The sequence below is a fragment of the Triturus cristatus genome, chromosome 2_1, assembly GCF_964204655.1.
Source record: "Triturus cristatus chromosome 2_1, aTriCri1.1, whole genome shotgun sequence".
NCBI classification, from domain to species: domain Eukaryota; kingdom Metazoa; phylum Chordata; class Amphibia; order Caudata; family Salamandridae; genus Triturus; species Triturus cristatus.
The window spans coordinates 546,272,877-546,288,003 of record NC_140581.1 but is presented as its reverse complement, the minus strand read 5'-3'; positions in this window follow the sequence as shown (position 1 = coordinate 546,288,003).

Below are 15,127 nucleotides of genomic sequence, written 5' to 3'. Positions count from 1 at the left end.
CAGTGGTGTACTTGGGGCACCAAGTTGGGAGTGGCCAGGTGGCACCCCTTCAACCCAAGATAGAAACCATCCTGAATTGGGAGTCGCCCAAAACCCAGACAGAGGTGAGAGCCTTCCTAGGTCTCACCGGGTATTACAGGAGGTTTGTCAAGGGGTATAGCAACATTGTTGCCCCCTTGACAGCGCTGATTTCAAGGAAGCAGCCCAGGAAGGTGATCTGGACTGACACTTGTCAGAAATCTTTGGAGGCCCTGAAAGCTGCTATATGCACGGCGCCCGTGCTGTTGGCTCCCAACTTCTCCAAAGAGTTTATCGTCAGACAGACGCTTCAGAGCATGGTGTGGGGGCTGTTCTTTCACAGATTAATGAAGAGTGCCTAGATCAACCTGTAGCCTTTATTAGCAGGAGGTTACTACCACGGGAACAGAGATGGAGTGCTATTGAGCGTGAGGCATTTGCTGTGGTCTGGGCGCTGAAGAAGCTAAGACCATACCTGTTTGGGTCTCACTTCCGGGTTCAGACAGACCACAGGCCCCTCAGATGGTTGATGCATATGAGGGATGAGAATCCAAAGCTGTTGAGGTGGTCCATTTCCCTACAGGGTATGGATTTCACGGTGGAACATCGCCCTGGTACAGATCACGCCAATGCTGACGGTCTGTCCAGATTTTTCCGCCTTAGTGATGAGGAACTCCCTGGGGTAGGGTAGTTCTCCTCACTTTTCAGCTGGAGGGGACACGTGTTAGACCTGGCACCTTGGCGTGAGTCTCCCTTCCACTTTTTGTTGCTGTGCCTCATGTGTTTTTATGGTGTTGGCCGCTCAGAGCACTGTGCCACTGCCAACCAGGGCCACAGTGCAAGTGCTCCCTATTTTAAATGTATATGTTGGTTGGATTCCCTGATTGGTTTATTTGGTTTACTGTCAGACCCCAGTAGTGTGCACCAGGAGTGCCAGGGCTTGCAAATACAAATGCTGCTGGTGGGCTTGCAGCACTGGTTGTGCCACCCACAGAAGCGGCCTGGTAAAATGTATCTAAGGTCTGCCATTGCAGAACCTGCGTGCAGTCTGGTACTGTCATGCTGACTGGGTAAGTGCACACACTTACCAGTCCCTAAACCTTCCCTTAACTTCATATTAGTCACCCCTATGGTAGGCCCAAGGGCAGGGTGCATTGTAAGCATAAGGTAGGACAAGCCCTGATGTGTGTGGCATGTCCTAATAGTGAATTACAGCCATTTTCGTTTTTCACTATTGTAAGGCTACCTGTTCTCCATAGGCCAGAATGGGCTGCTAGAATTGTTACATTCTATGATCCTAACAGACCCAGGGAACATGGTAGAAAATCGAGTTTAGTATGCCTGAACTCAGAATAATAAAATACATCTTTTAGTAAAGTTTATTTTAATATTCTGTGTTTGCAAATACCACTTTTAGAAAGTTGGTATTTGCTTGCCTGACCATTTCAGCCCGCCTCTGCTATGATGTGTATCTGCCTGTCTGGTTGTGTGAGTGACAGGGCTGGGGAAACCCAGAGGGGCAGGGCTAGGCAGCCTGGTGGTGAATAGGAAGATTGGCAGCCAGGTGGGTGGGAGGAGTGCACCTGGGCTCTGAATAGGGTTGTGCTCTGCTACCACAATGCTGGCTCCACCCCCTGTGGAGCGGCTGATGTCTCTGCCCTGCACCCTGAATAGAAAGGCAGAGTCATGTCAATAGAGTGCTCAAGAACTGGTTTGGACTGGGCAAAGGCCCCCTCTACCCCAGAGGAACAAAGGAATTAGGGGTATGAGTATTGGGACCCTGCTCCCAAGAGATCAGATCCTGCTGAAACAAGGAGAACCTCTGCCAGAGGAGAAGGAACTGGGAAAGCTGTAGGAGGAGTACTGTCCCTGACCTGGGGGATTGGCCTACAGTGGTTGCCTTGCTACTGAAGGAGAGGAGAAAGACTACTAAAGACTTTGCTTCAACTTGTACTTTGAAAAGATCTCCAAGGGCTTGAACTGAGCTTGCCCCCTGAACGAAGTCCCAGGACCAGTGGACTTCATCTCCAGCTCCCCAGAGTCTTTTGGAAGTGCCTGCTGCTGTTGTTGGGCCTTCTGAGGGACTGCGTGTCGCAAGGAGCTGGAAGTGCGATGCAAGGAAGAGAAGCGTGCCGCCGTCAGAGCTGTTGCCGTCGCATCTCGCAGAGAGTGTCGCCGCTGCAGCATCGCATCGAGCGGAAGCGTCTCGCATCATTCCGGAAGTGTCTCGCAACGCCGAAGAAGCGTGTCGCCATCGCAGCCATCGTAGCTGTTGCATTGCACCGCATCGAGAGAAGAGTCTCGCATCGAGGAGGAAGCGTGTCGCCATCGCAGCCATGGTAGTTGTCGCATTGCACCGCATCCAGAAAAGCGCCTCGAATCCACGGAGAAGCGTGCCGCCGTCGGAGCCGCTGTTGTCGCATCTCGCCAAAGGGGTGTCGCCGCTGCAGCATCGTATCGAGCGGAAGCGTCTCGCAACGTCCGAGAAGAGTGCCGCTGCCAAGGCCGCTGTCGTTATATCTTGCCAAAGGTGACGCCGCTGTAGCTGACGCATCGAGTCGAGCCTTCTCGCAACATCGGAGAAGCGTAACGCATCTAGAAGATCCCGTCTTTATTTCTTTTGCACCAAGAACTTCAACGCATCTGCATCGGTGCAACACTTTCGTTGCCCTGCGTGTCGCATCTAAGGTACATTGACTTAAAGTGTCGCATTTAAGAACTTAAGAGAAACTAAGCAATCTTCTACCAACTAAGCAACCGTATTGTGTATTTTTAATCGTTTAATGGTCTTGTGATTATCCTATATAAAGATCTGGAGGCATTAGGACTACATCAGTTAATTTGTGGTCCTACCCATGTAGGGGGTCATACTTTGGACCCCTTCCTGACGAATCTGGACAACACTAAAGCACTTTCACCTAAACCTATCAGTTGGACAGATCACCATCTGATTGACATTCGGATCAACTTGACAGCTCCACCCTTTAGAAATGTTGCACCTCTTGTTTTTAAACGACCGTGGAGGAATTTGAACCTGGGGGATTTTCATCAGCTCCTATCACAACATCCACCAGAGCTCTCCACTGAGGTTTCATCCGGGTATGATTCCTTTTGCAATTGGCTGACCCAGGCCTTAGACATTTTAATACCAGCAGGCTGGAGTAAGACCAGGCCTGGCCATTCTAGCCCATGGTATGATGAATCTCTTAGGCTCCTTAAGGTCACCTGTAAAAGGGCAGAAAGAGCCTGGCGCAAGGCCTATGACCCTATTTTAAAACAGGGGTATTTGGCCAGCATTAAGTTATACCATCGGGCCATTTGCAAAGCACGTGCCTCCTTCTACTCCTCGGAATTTAGGAACAGTTCTAACCCCACCAAACTAATCTTTAAGGTTCTTAAGGGTTTAACCACTAGGAAAACCACTGCACCGGGGAATGGCTCTCAGGCCCTTTGTGAAGAGCTGGCTTCCTTTTTTGTGGATAAAGTGGATACTATCTACAGATCCTTTCCTCCCCTCACTACTCCCACTGACAATGTTAAAGCTATGAATGTCATCACCAACCCACTGGTAGTGCTTCCTGCTCCATCTCAGGAAGAATTCGATTCTCTGGTGGTGAGGGTCAAATCGGGTTCTCCTATGGACCCTCTGAGACCAGCACAATTCAGGGAATCTGCTGAGCTCTGTCTTCCGTTTCTCCACAATTTAATTAAGCTATCTCTGAGTACTGGGACGGTGCCTATCCTATGGAAGCAAGCTATAGTTATGCCAATCCTGAAAAAGGCTACACTAGATCCAGCAAAGCCGGAACATTATCGGCCCATTTCCTTGCTTCCGTGGGCCTCTAAAATTACTGAGGCTCACGTTAACAATATTCTATCTGCCCACCTTCAACAAACAGGTACCCTCCATCCTTCCCAGAATGGCTTCAGAGCAGGCCATAGCACTGAGACAGCTCTGGTGGCTATGGTCGAGCAACTTCGAAGACTCTTAGACTCAGGTCAGACGGCGGCACTGATCCTTTTGGATCTCAGTGCCGCCTTTGACACTGTTTCACATCCTATTCCGCTTCAGAGACTCAGAGAAGCCGGAGTAGAGGGCACGGCGCTGGACTGGTTTCGCTCATTCTTGACTGAGCGTACTTTTAAAGTGCGTACTCCCCCATATGAGTCTTCTCCCCGCTCCATTTCTCAAGGAGTTCCACAGGGTTCAGCACTTAGCCCGACCCTGTTTAATCTGTACGTTAGACCATTGATGGAGGTGGCCAATAAATGGGGTTTAACCATAGTGTCATATGCTGATGACACGCAATTAGCGGTCACTCTAAACGGGAACACTACACTGGACGCCTCCAACTTTCAAAGCGCCCTTAGGGAGGTGGCAGGTTGGATGACCGATAACCGTCTCCAACTCAATGCCACTAAAACTGAAGTCCTGGTGTTGGGCAAAGAAACTCATCTCTGGGGAGACGACTGGTGGCCATCGGAGCTAGGCCCTACTCCTACGCCAGCAACTCAGGTGAAAAATCTTGGGGTCTTGCTCGACGCCAATCTTTCATTCATACCCCATACAAAGAAAGTGGCGGGCACCTGCTATGGCGTTCTTCAAAGCTTTAGGCCTATTTTTAAATTCTTCGATGCCCCCACTAGGCAACTTATAATGCAGGCAATGATTCTTTCCAGATTGGATTATGCCAGTGGCCTTCTATTGGGCACTAACCAAGCAGAGCTCACACGCCTTCAGCATGTGCAGAACGCGGCCGCCCGTATGCTGATTGGTTTGCCTAAGTTTTGCTCGGCTAGGCGGTCTATTTCCGATCTACATTGGTTGCCCGTCAGGCAGAGAATAAAATTCAAAGTGCTGTGCCTGACTTTTAAGATTCTAAAGTTTGCCTCCCCTCCCATTCTAGCCCAGACCATCTCCCTCTACACCCCTGCTAGAGCACTTCGCTCAGCGGGTCAATTTCTAGCTAAGGTTCCTCGCTTTAAAAGAGCCAGAATGGGCGGCCGCTCGTTTGGTGTTCTGGCGGCTGGCCTCTGGAATACACTGCCTGTCAGTATTCGGTCTATGTCAAATCTCCTTCTCTTCAGGAAAGCCGTGAAAACATTTTTGTTTCCCGAGGCTTAGTGGTCATGACTGGTTCGTGTTATCAGTTGTTGTGTTGCTTGTCCTTTACAGCGCCGGGACGCCGCTTGGCTGGGGCATCTGTGCGCTTTACAAATACAAAATAACATAACATAACATAACAATATAAATACCTGTGTGGTGCCCATTTGTAGTGTTGTCACTTGGTTACTGTATGTGTTCACAAATGCTTAACCTATAATGCTCTGAGATAAGCCTTGTCTGCTCGCGCCAAGCTACCTAGAGGGTGAGCAGGGGTTATTTTAGGAGTATAACCCCTTACCCTGACTAGAGGAAAGGTTCCCTGCTTGTCACAAGTACCTACCTGTGCCAACCAGAGAACCCGGATTCTAACAGACAGCTTTCAGACTAGCGCCCAGAGAACCTCTTGGGTGGGCGCTTTACAGATTCTATCATTTCATTGAGCGAACCCAGGGTTTCAGTGTGTGCAAGGAACACATGTAAAACCTTGTGACTGGGTAAATTTATGAGTTCAGAGATAAGAATTTTGGATATTTGTGCTTTAAATGTAACTTTTGATGAGAATGTCTTTGTATTCTTTGACTTGGCTTCCAGGGCACATTCTTCTGGTGCTTAAATATCTCGATGCTAGATCTGTAAAAGATGAACTCCCAGCCAAAGTGGTTATGGATCCCAGCCAAGTGGTATTTTGTGAGGGTTGGAAAGTTAGCAGACTGAGGGACGGGGTAGTAGCGAGCGGCGGCTGGCACGCATCAGAGGTACTGGGGCATGAGAGGGGGGGACGCGGGGGAAGCGGTTATAAAAAAATAATAAAAATAAAACTTAACTTCTCACCGTTTCCCCGCCACGTCTCTCCTCCGTAGTCCTCCTTCGCTCAACCATAGGAAGCACACCTAAGCTCCCAGTCAGCCAATCACAACGCTGCCTTAGCAGCATTGTGATTGGTCTGAACGCTATGTTCCGGCGCTCAGACGCTGACTGGGAGCCTGAACATGTTCTCATGCAGGCTGTACTGCAGCCTGCACGGAAAACATGCAAAGTGCGCAAGACTCTTTTGGGTGGCCTGAGAGGGCCGGCCAAGCACTCATTCCACACTTAGGAGGGTGCTACCACTCCTCCCCTGTTCCAGCCCCCTCACACAAAGCTGCGTAAGTAGGAGAAAATAAAATTAGAATAACACAAGTTCTCATTTTATTTTCCATTTGTTTCACTGCAAAGCAGCAGTGGGGCGACAATTTCCCACCTTAGCGGAGGAGCCCCTACTGGTAGTAGCTTGGTTAGCAAGATTGGGGGCTGTGAGCTTCAGATTTCCCAACAATCACGCTGGTTAAAATACATTATACAAGAAGCAGGGCAGGAGAGGGCCATAAAGAGCAGTGGAAGAGGAGAGGAGTGTGGATAGATTGTGAGGTTTCCTTATATCTCAATGTTTTGTCAAATAACCATTTTTTAAGACCTTTGAAACTGAGACAAGAGTGTGTGTGTTTTTCGTCTGCATGTGTATGTAAAAAGCCCAAGTGAATTCCCACAAAAACAATCCCCTACCCGACTTAAAGCACCTGTACCCAACTATTTACTGCAGAATATATTTATTAGCGGCATGTAACACCCCTAAGACCCCCCCTAAAGCTAAGTTCCTGCTGAGTTAGGAATCCCGTCTTCCAAGATGACGCCCTAAATCTTGCCATCGCTTTCGACATTCCTGAGACCTCGTAATGAATGCTGAGAGTGTTAATCAGTTTAAGACTCTAGTTGTATTTTACTGCAGTGTTTATGGAATGTAATCGTTCGAAGTAGGTTATTCCTGCTCAGTTAAACATTAGCAAATGACATATTTTATCAAAACTAAAGAATTCTTGAGCCGACAAAGGGATACGCTTTATAGAAGTGTGTGAATATACAATATACATATTTTACACCATATCCGTTCATCTATAAGCACCTCATTCTGCATGAGTTGTTATAGCTGAAAGGCTGTTCCAACAAGGACAGCCTTGTTCCCCTCCTCCTGTGCGTGGGTGACAGGTTTGCGCTTCATACCCTATGCAAACAATGTAAATATTTACCGAGGTATGCCTCTTGATTTCAACAAATTTCTGTCACTGCGAAGGAAATGGAATGTGCTTCTTAAAAGATTTGTTCACACAGAGCCTATTATATCCTAATTTGAAAAGCTGTTATAATTCTTTAATTTAAATGCATGACTGTTCTCTTTGTGCGGAAAAAAAAAAACCATTCTTTTGGCTGCGATCAAAATGGACAACTGTGTTTTAACATACTTAAAAACTAAGTAAAGGAAATAATACACAAAGTGGAACGATTTCTTGATACATGGCACATTCATTTTGAAGACCGACTGCTTACGTTTCAAGAGTTAAGCTATTTTTCTTAACCACTTGGCTGCGGAGGCTTCAGCCCCAGTGCAGGGCCTTTTTAGGACTGACTTAAGCCAAGACCATTTGATTTTTAGAAAATGACGCATATATTATAGTTACTTAAAGGGGCTTTCAGTCAACATTTTTCATCTACTGCTTTGTTGTGTCATTCACATTTTTCTTTCGCCCACTATAGTTTACTTCATTTTGTTCGACTGACATTCTACTCTTTCACAAGAAGCACATTCACAAACAGAATTGTTTCCTTCAGTGCCAGAGACTACTATGACAATGTGAGCCTGATTCACAAAGGTAAACTTACACTTTTGTGTAAGTTTACTGTTTTTTTTTCTATTTACAATCTGCAAGTTAATAAAAAGTTTACAACTGCGGAAACTCCGCAGTCAGGGCGGATAAATCTGCACATAAATAGATAGGCCTGTCCTATCTTTTTATGTGTGGAGTTCTCTGCCGCAACTGCGGATTTTCCGCAGTCGTGAACTTACTATTAACTCGTAGTTTGTGAATAGTAAGAAATAGTAAACTGTGTGTTTTTGATACTAAATTTATTTTGCTTTTACCAATTTTGCATTGGTTAAGGGCTGGCGGCTTCCACAACAATCAAGTTTTACAAAACTCATGACAAAATAAAACAAGCCTTGGCAAAAAGCCAAAAGGCTGGTGGCCAAAGCCAGACCTAATGGAATTGCCAATGTTTGTTTACGTTTTTGGGGCAGTTTGTGTTTAAGCCTTGTATGCAGGCCAAATTTATGTAATTTTGTCCTCACATGTTAGTGATTCTAAACGTACCCATGGTTTGTGAATTCTCTGGAGGGAACTGAGAAAAAAAATCAAAATAAAACAATTCTTTTATAAATTTGGAAAAAGTGCTATGCAAGAAATTGTAATATTTTCCTACAAAGAGCAGCAACAAAAGGTATACTAATTTCAATGCCAATTTTCAGGAACAAACAGTACTGCAAAAAAAAATTTTGACCAGTGTTTTTGTCATTTTCTAAGTGATAGTCATTTTTTCCTATCTTGTATGGTTTTTACCTGTTGTGGAAACAGGTGTAAAACTCATGAAAGAATCTTGCAAGCTATACTTTTTTAAAAAGTAGACACAATTTGGAATTAAGCAAGTGGTCTTTTTTGTAGATCGCTCATAGTTTTCCCAAGCAAACTGACCGTTGAATTAAAAATAATTTAACATTGTCTTTGCCCCCAACCCTGAGTTACAAAAGTAATATACTGTTACGCCCATCAGGCCCTTCTGGCTGCAGGGATATATAATATTTGTTGGGTGTACAAACATATATGATATCAAGAGCCAAGAAGTGAGTGGCAGCTTATAATGAAATGTATTATTTTCTAATGATCTCTGTAATCTGGGCCTTAGGACTCTGTGTACTTTACCACTGCTGATCAGTGCTAAAGTGCTTGTGCTCTCTCCTTCAAAACATGGCAACATTGACTTACACCTAATTGTCATAATTAATTAACTTTTAGGTCCCTAGTACAGTGGTATACCGTATACCGTGGATCTATAAATTAAATGCTAGTAGTGGGCCTTCAGCACTTATTGTGCCACCCACTTAAGTACCTCCTTTAAACATGTCCCAGGCCTGACATGGTAGCTTCAAGGTATTGCCAACTCAACTTAGCAATATAACCCCTTGCCAAGCCTTAAACTCCACTTTTATTGCATATAGGTCACCCCTAAGGTAGGCCCTAGCAGCCCATATGGCATGGTGTAATGTAATTAGAACTTTGGACACGCACTGTTAAGATATACATGCCCTGGTAGTGAAAAACTCACAAATTACTTTTCCACTACTGTGAGGCCTACAACTCCCATAGGATACCATTGTGCTATGTTATTACATTTGAGTGCTAACATTTGATTGGGAACAGGTAGGAAAGACAAGTTTGGTGTCTGAGGAAGTGTAATCTTAAATCCTCTTTAATGGTAAAGTCTGATTTAAGTCACAATTCTGCAAATGCCACTTGAAAAAGTTGGCATTTTCCTGTCCTAACCATTTTGTGCCTGCAGCCTCTTCCTGAGTCACATGAACTAGGTGTAGTTGGCCTTTGTGTGTATCTCCCAGACATCATGCCAAGTCTGGGTGTTGGCAGGATGGGCCATCTCTGACTTGATAGGGTTACAGAGCTGCAAACTACTACACTTGCACTTCAAAGGCACTGACTCAGCTCACACACAAATGACTTCACAGTAGTCGATTGTACCCCCAGACAGACTGGGACTAGGGCAGGGAGGCAAACCCCAGAAGAAATGTCTTCCACTTCAAAGTGGGCTCCAGGTATACATACTGGACCTGTTGACTGCTGGGAAGAAGGACTGCCCAGCTGTGAGTCTGCCCTGATGCCCAAGTCCTTCTTGTCGGCAGAACTCAGTCTTATGTACGGCCCGTGCTCCATCATAGTCGGCCTAAACTAGTAACTTGGGCCTGGGCTACCAAGACCAGGAAACTGCAGTTGGCACTTACTGATTCATAGCACTTGATTGAAAAAAACCTTTAAAATTACATTGTTCTGATTCTACTAATCGTCTTTCTGTTATTTTAATGTCAAATAATTTATAAAAATGTACTACATTTTTCTAAATTCATTTGGGATTTTTCTTGTGTTATGTTTTTACTTTATTACTGTTTATGTGCTTCATAAATACTTTACACATAGCCTCCCAGTTAAGCCTGACTGCTTTCTGCCAAACCACCAGAGGTTACTGGTTGAGTGGAGTGGACACCCTGCTCAAGCATAAGCCACAATTCCTGTCAGGATGAACAACTAAAGACACAAAATTAACCTGTGCTTAGCCCTATGGTAGCTTGGTACAAAAGACAGGGTTTACCTAGAGGCAATGTTTAAAGTATTTATGCAACACAAGGCAAATTCCACACTAATATAGAAAAATAGAGTAAAATCCAATCACTAGGACCAGCGTTATGATTTTTTTAATGCTTAAGGAAAAAACTAGTGCCTAAAATATCAAAGCGCGGACATCTAGTTGCACTAGACCAGGTCAAGGTCGAAAAATATGGCCAACTGCAATGGAATTCAGGTCAGATACAAGAAGTAGATGGGGCCTGGACGTCGCTTACCTTTGGATTTAGAAGAAAGGTTGTGGAAAAATGACTGAGAAGGAAAAGTTCAATGAACGAAGGCTGCAGGTGATGTCTGAGGAAGAGGTGTAGTTGTCAGGGAGCTGCTGGACTAAGGTCGCAGTGAAGATTTTTCTGTGCGGATTTAGTCACTTTTTTGGAAGTTGAAATCCTCCAGCAAAATGAAGCTGAAAGCTGTAGAGGACGATGCCTCTACGAGGCCAGATGCCCCTTCTGCGAAGGACCACTGAACAGGTTTTGCTGCTGTGAGAAGAACGTTGCAGGAGTTGCCGGAAAGTCTGGCTGAGAGGGAATGCTCTTTCGGTGGATCGGCAAGCAGGTAGGTCCCAGTCTTCTCTTGGTCTCAGAGCACTTTTAAGCCAAGTTTTGGATTTTAACCAAGTTTTGGATTTTGGCTATCTTGGCACTTTTAACACCACTTCCAAGAGTTCAGGTCTGGAGAGATATCACTTGGAGGGTCAGGATTCACCCAGGCTGGTTCCAGTTGTGGGGACAAGAGAGTTGGAACCCTTTCTGTCCCTGAGGCTCTGATAAGAGGCCAGCCAACTAGCCCTGGTAGTCATTCTGATAGTCCTCGGTTCATGCAGTGGAACAGGTCTCAAGCAGTAGGGCAAGCCTCGGTGGGTTCAAGACTGGCTTCAGGCAGCTGAGCAGACCTTCCAGGTACATTGAAGCAGTCTTCTGAATTACACAGAAGCCCACAGCCACAGGCAGTCCTCTGAGAGCCCTTCTACAGGTCCAGAAAGTGAGCTGAAGAGCAGGTCTGAGGTCCTATTTTTATAAATGGTGCCTTTGAAGTAGGGAGAGGTTTCTAGAGATTCCCTTTGAATTGATTGGAATTTCCTGCCTCACATGCCCTGACTCCAGCCTGGCTGCAAGCACAATAGACTATTGTGAAGTTTTTTGTGTGAAGGCAGAGTATAGCCTATTGATTTGCAGGTAGGGATGTGCCCTGCTCCTACCCCCATCCTGCCAGTGATAGCTCATCCAGGCATACCTAATCCATCTATTGTTTGTTTGTTTGGGAGGAATATACAAAGGCCAACTGCCAACTACACCTAATCATGTGACCCAGGAACAGGCTCTAGGCACCAAATGATTATGACAACATAACGCCAACTATGTAAAAGTGTGCAAAAGAAACAATTGATGGACGGAATGCTGGACAATGCAAACATTCACCCCCAGTCACAAGGATCAGGGTTTAATCCATCATTCTTTTGCTCACCACACCACCCCAGTTTGGACCCAGTCATATGCAAATCAGTATTGACCCTGTTGCTTGTGGTATCAGTCCAGCCCGAACTGCCAAGCCAGGTCCTCCCTGGACCGGAAACAAGCATCCTGGGACCAGTTTCAGAGCATCACCCTTCATCAGCGAGGCTAGCTTCAATCCAGTGGTGTAGTGAGCATGTGACCCACGTATAAGCATACCCTTCCCATTTAGGGCGACATATGCAAAAGAAACAATTGATGGATGGAATGCTGGACAATGCAAACATTCACACGCAGTCACAAGGATCTGGGTTTAATCCATCATTCTTTTGCTCACCACACCACCCTAGTTTGGACCCAGCCATATGCAAATCAGTTTTGACCCTGCTCCTTGTGGGAACAGTCCAGCCCGAACTGCCAAGCCAGGTCCTCCCTGGACCGGAAACAAGCATCCTGGGACCAGTTTCAGAGCATCACCCTTCATCAGCAACATCAGCCAGGCTAGCTTCAATCCAGTGGTGTAGTGAGCACAGGACCCACGTCTGGGCATACTCTTCCCGCTTATGGCAGCATATGCAAAAGAAACAATTGATGGACGGAATCCTGAACAATGCAAACATTCACACCCAGTCACAAGGATCGGGGTTTAATCCATCATTCTTTTGCTCACCACACCACCAGTTTGGACCCAGTCATATGCAAATCAGTCTTGACCCTGTTCCTTGTGGGAACAGTCCAGCCCGAACTGCCAAGCCATGTCCTCCCTGGACCGGAAACAAGCATCCTGGGACCAGTTTCAGAGCATCACCCTTCATCAGCCAGGCTAGCTTCAATTCAGTGGTGTAGCGAGCACAGAACCCACGTCTGGGCATACCCATCCCACTTATGGTGACATATGCAAAATACACAATGGATGACGGAATGCTGGACAATGCAAACGTTCACCCCCAGTCGCAAGGATCTGGGTTTAATCCATCATTCTTTTGCTCACCACCCCAGCTTGGACCCAGCCATATTCAAATCAGTCTTGACCCTGTTCCTTGTGGGAACAGTTCAGCCTGAACTGCCAAGCCAGGTCCTCCCTGAACCGGAAACAAGCATCCTGGGACCAGTTCCAGAGAATCACCTTTCATCAGCCAGACTCGCTTCAATCCAGTGGTGTAGTGAGCATGGGTCCCACGTCTAGGCATACCCTTCCCACTTAGGGCGACATATGCAAAAGAGACAATTGATGGACAGAATGATGGACAATGCAAACATTCACCCCCAGTCACAAGGATCTGGGTTTAATTCATCATTCTTTTGCTCACCACACCACCCCAGTTTGGACCTAGCCATATGCAAATCAGTCTTGACCCTGTTCCTTGTGGGAACATTCACCCCGACCTGCCAAGCCAGGTCCTCCCTGGACCGGGACCCTTCATCAGTCAGGCTAGCTTTGTAAAAGTGGCATTTTCAAAATTGTAATGCAAAATCTGACTTTACCATTAAAGAGGATTTTGAATTGCAATTAACTTGTTAGACACCAAATATGACTTCTGAACCTGTTCCCAATCAAAAGTTAGCACTTATTAAATTTAATAAGGCAACCCAATGTTATCCCATGGGAGAGGTAGGCCTCAAAGTAGTTAAAAATGAATTTGTGAGTTTTTCACTACCAGGACATGTACAAATTAAACATACATGTCTACCATTTTAATTACAATGCACCCTATACTAGAGCCTAGGGCCTACCTTAGGGGTGACCTATATGAAATAAAAGGGGAGTTTAGGCTTGGAAAGGGGGTTATTTTGCCAAGTTGAATTGGAAGTTTAAAATTGCATTCAGACTGCAATGTCTGACCTGGAACATGTTTCAGGGGCTACTTAAGTGGGTGGCACAAAAAGTGCCACAGGCCCACTAGTAGTGTAATAAAGAGCCTGTCTACCATTTTGAATGCTGCTATCCTCTTAAGCAGACTGCAGACCAAAAATTTGATTTCTTTGATCGTGGTTATTTATTTAACTATTACTTCATCTGTTTCATTATATCCTTTTTACATTTCATTATGTCTGAAATAAGGGTACACTTCTTTTTACAAACAAGTAAAACAGTTGTATACAAATATAAACAAAAACACTGTGCGCATAACTAACAGCTGAAACCAGTAGTGCAAACAATTAATTTCACTTTAGAACACAAAAAATAATAATAATGCACCATTCGGTTGTTTCTAAACCATTAGACATGAAGCACTCTCATTACATAGGGTTTATAGTTCTTTTAGAGAGATGCTCGCCGTTGGAAAAACACTTAAGAGCAGTAAGGGTTACATCAATATTACATATCCCTCAACACTGTCTCAGTTCAATAACTATTCATTCCTCAACAGAAGAAGGCCCACTAGTAGCATTTAATTTACAGGCCCTGGATATATGGTATACCACTTTCCTAGAGACATATAAGTAAATTAAGTATGCCAGGAGTGAACACGAGCACTTTAGCAATGGTTAGCAATGGTAAAGTGCAAGAGTTCTATGGCCAACAAAAAATGAATTCAGAAAAAATAGGAGGGTGAAGGCAAAACGTTTAGGAGTGACCCAGCAGGGAGAGCCAAGTCCAACACCAATTTTTTCTGAAAAAAATAAATCCTTCTGGGCAAGCACCAGAAGGATTTTGTGTCCCTAGACGGAGGATGAGATATTCATGTTCTCCACACTAGGGAGTTAATGTAGAAGACGTGAACATCTCATCCTCTGCAGTAAAGGGCTTAATAAGGAGAGTTGTGGGGATAAAAGGCCAGAACTATTAACTAGTAGTGCCACTTCTGCCATGTTTAGATCTGGTTATAAACAATTTAACAGTTTGACAAATATCATGTCATCAACTCAAAACAAGCAATAGGTCTGGCATCAATATTTTGATGCATGCACATACATGCATACAAAAATCCTGTTTGCCTGTGATACCACATTAAATCCAGGCTGTTGCATCTCATGGATATACATCTGTTACATTTCAGAAACATTTTGTATAGATGCTGTTGTGTGTTCTATTCTCTGTCAGTTGGCGTAGTGCTGGCTGTAAATGAAGTGTACATATGAAAGCTTACCTGTTTCATTTACATCTTATATGGTGTCTGCTTTCTACACTGGCAAACAGTGATTTCGGACCACAACATGTCAGGAGCATCAAGCTTCTTGAAGGATGGAGAGAAAGGCCACAGTGTAGTTTGATTTTCTGCTTCAGGGTATTCTGGACAGGAATTGAGCCATGTGACGAGAGAGATAAG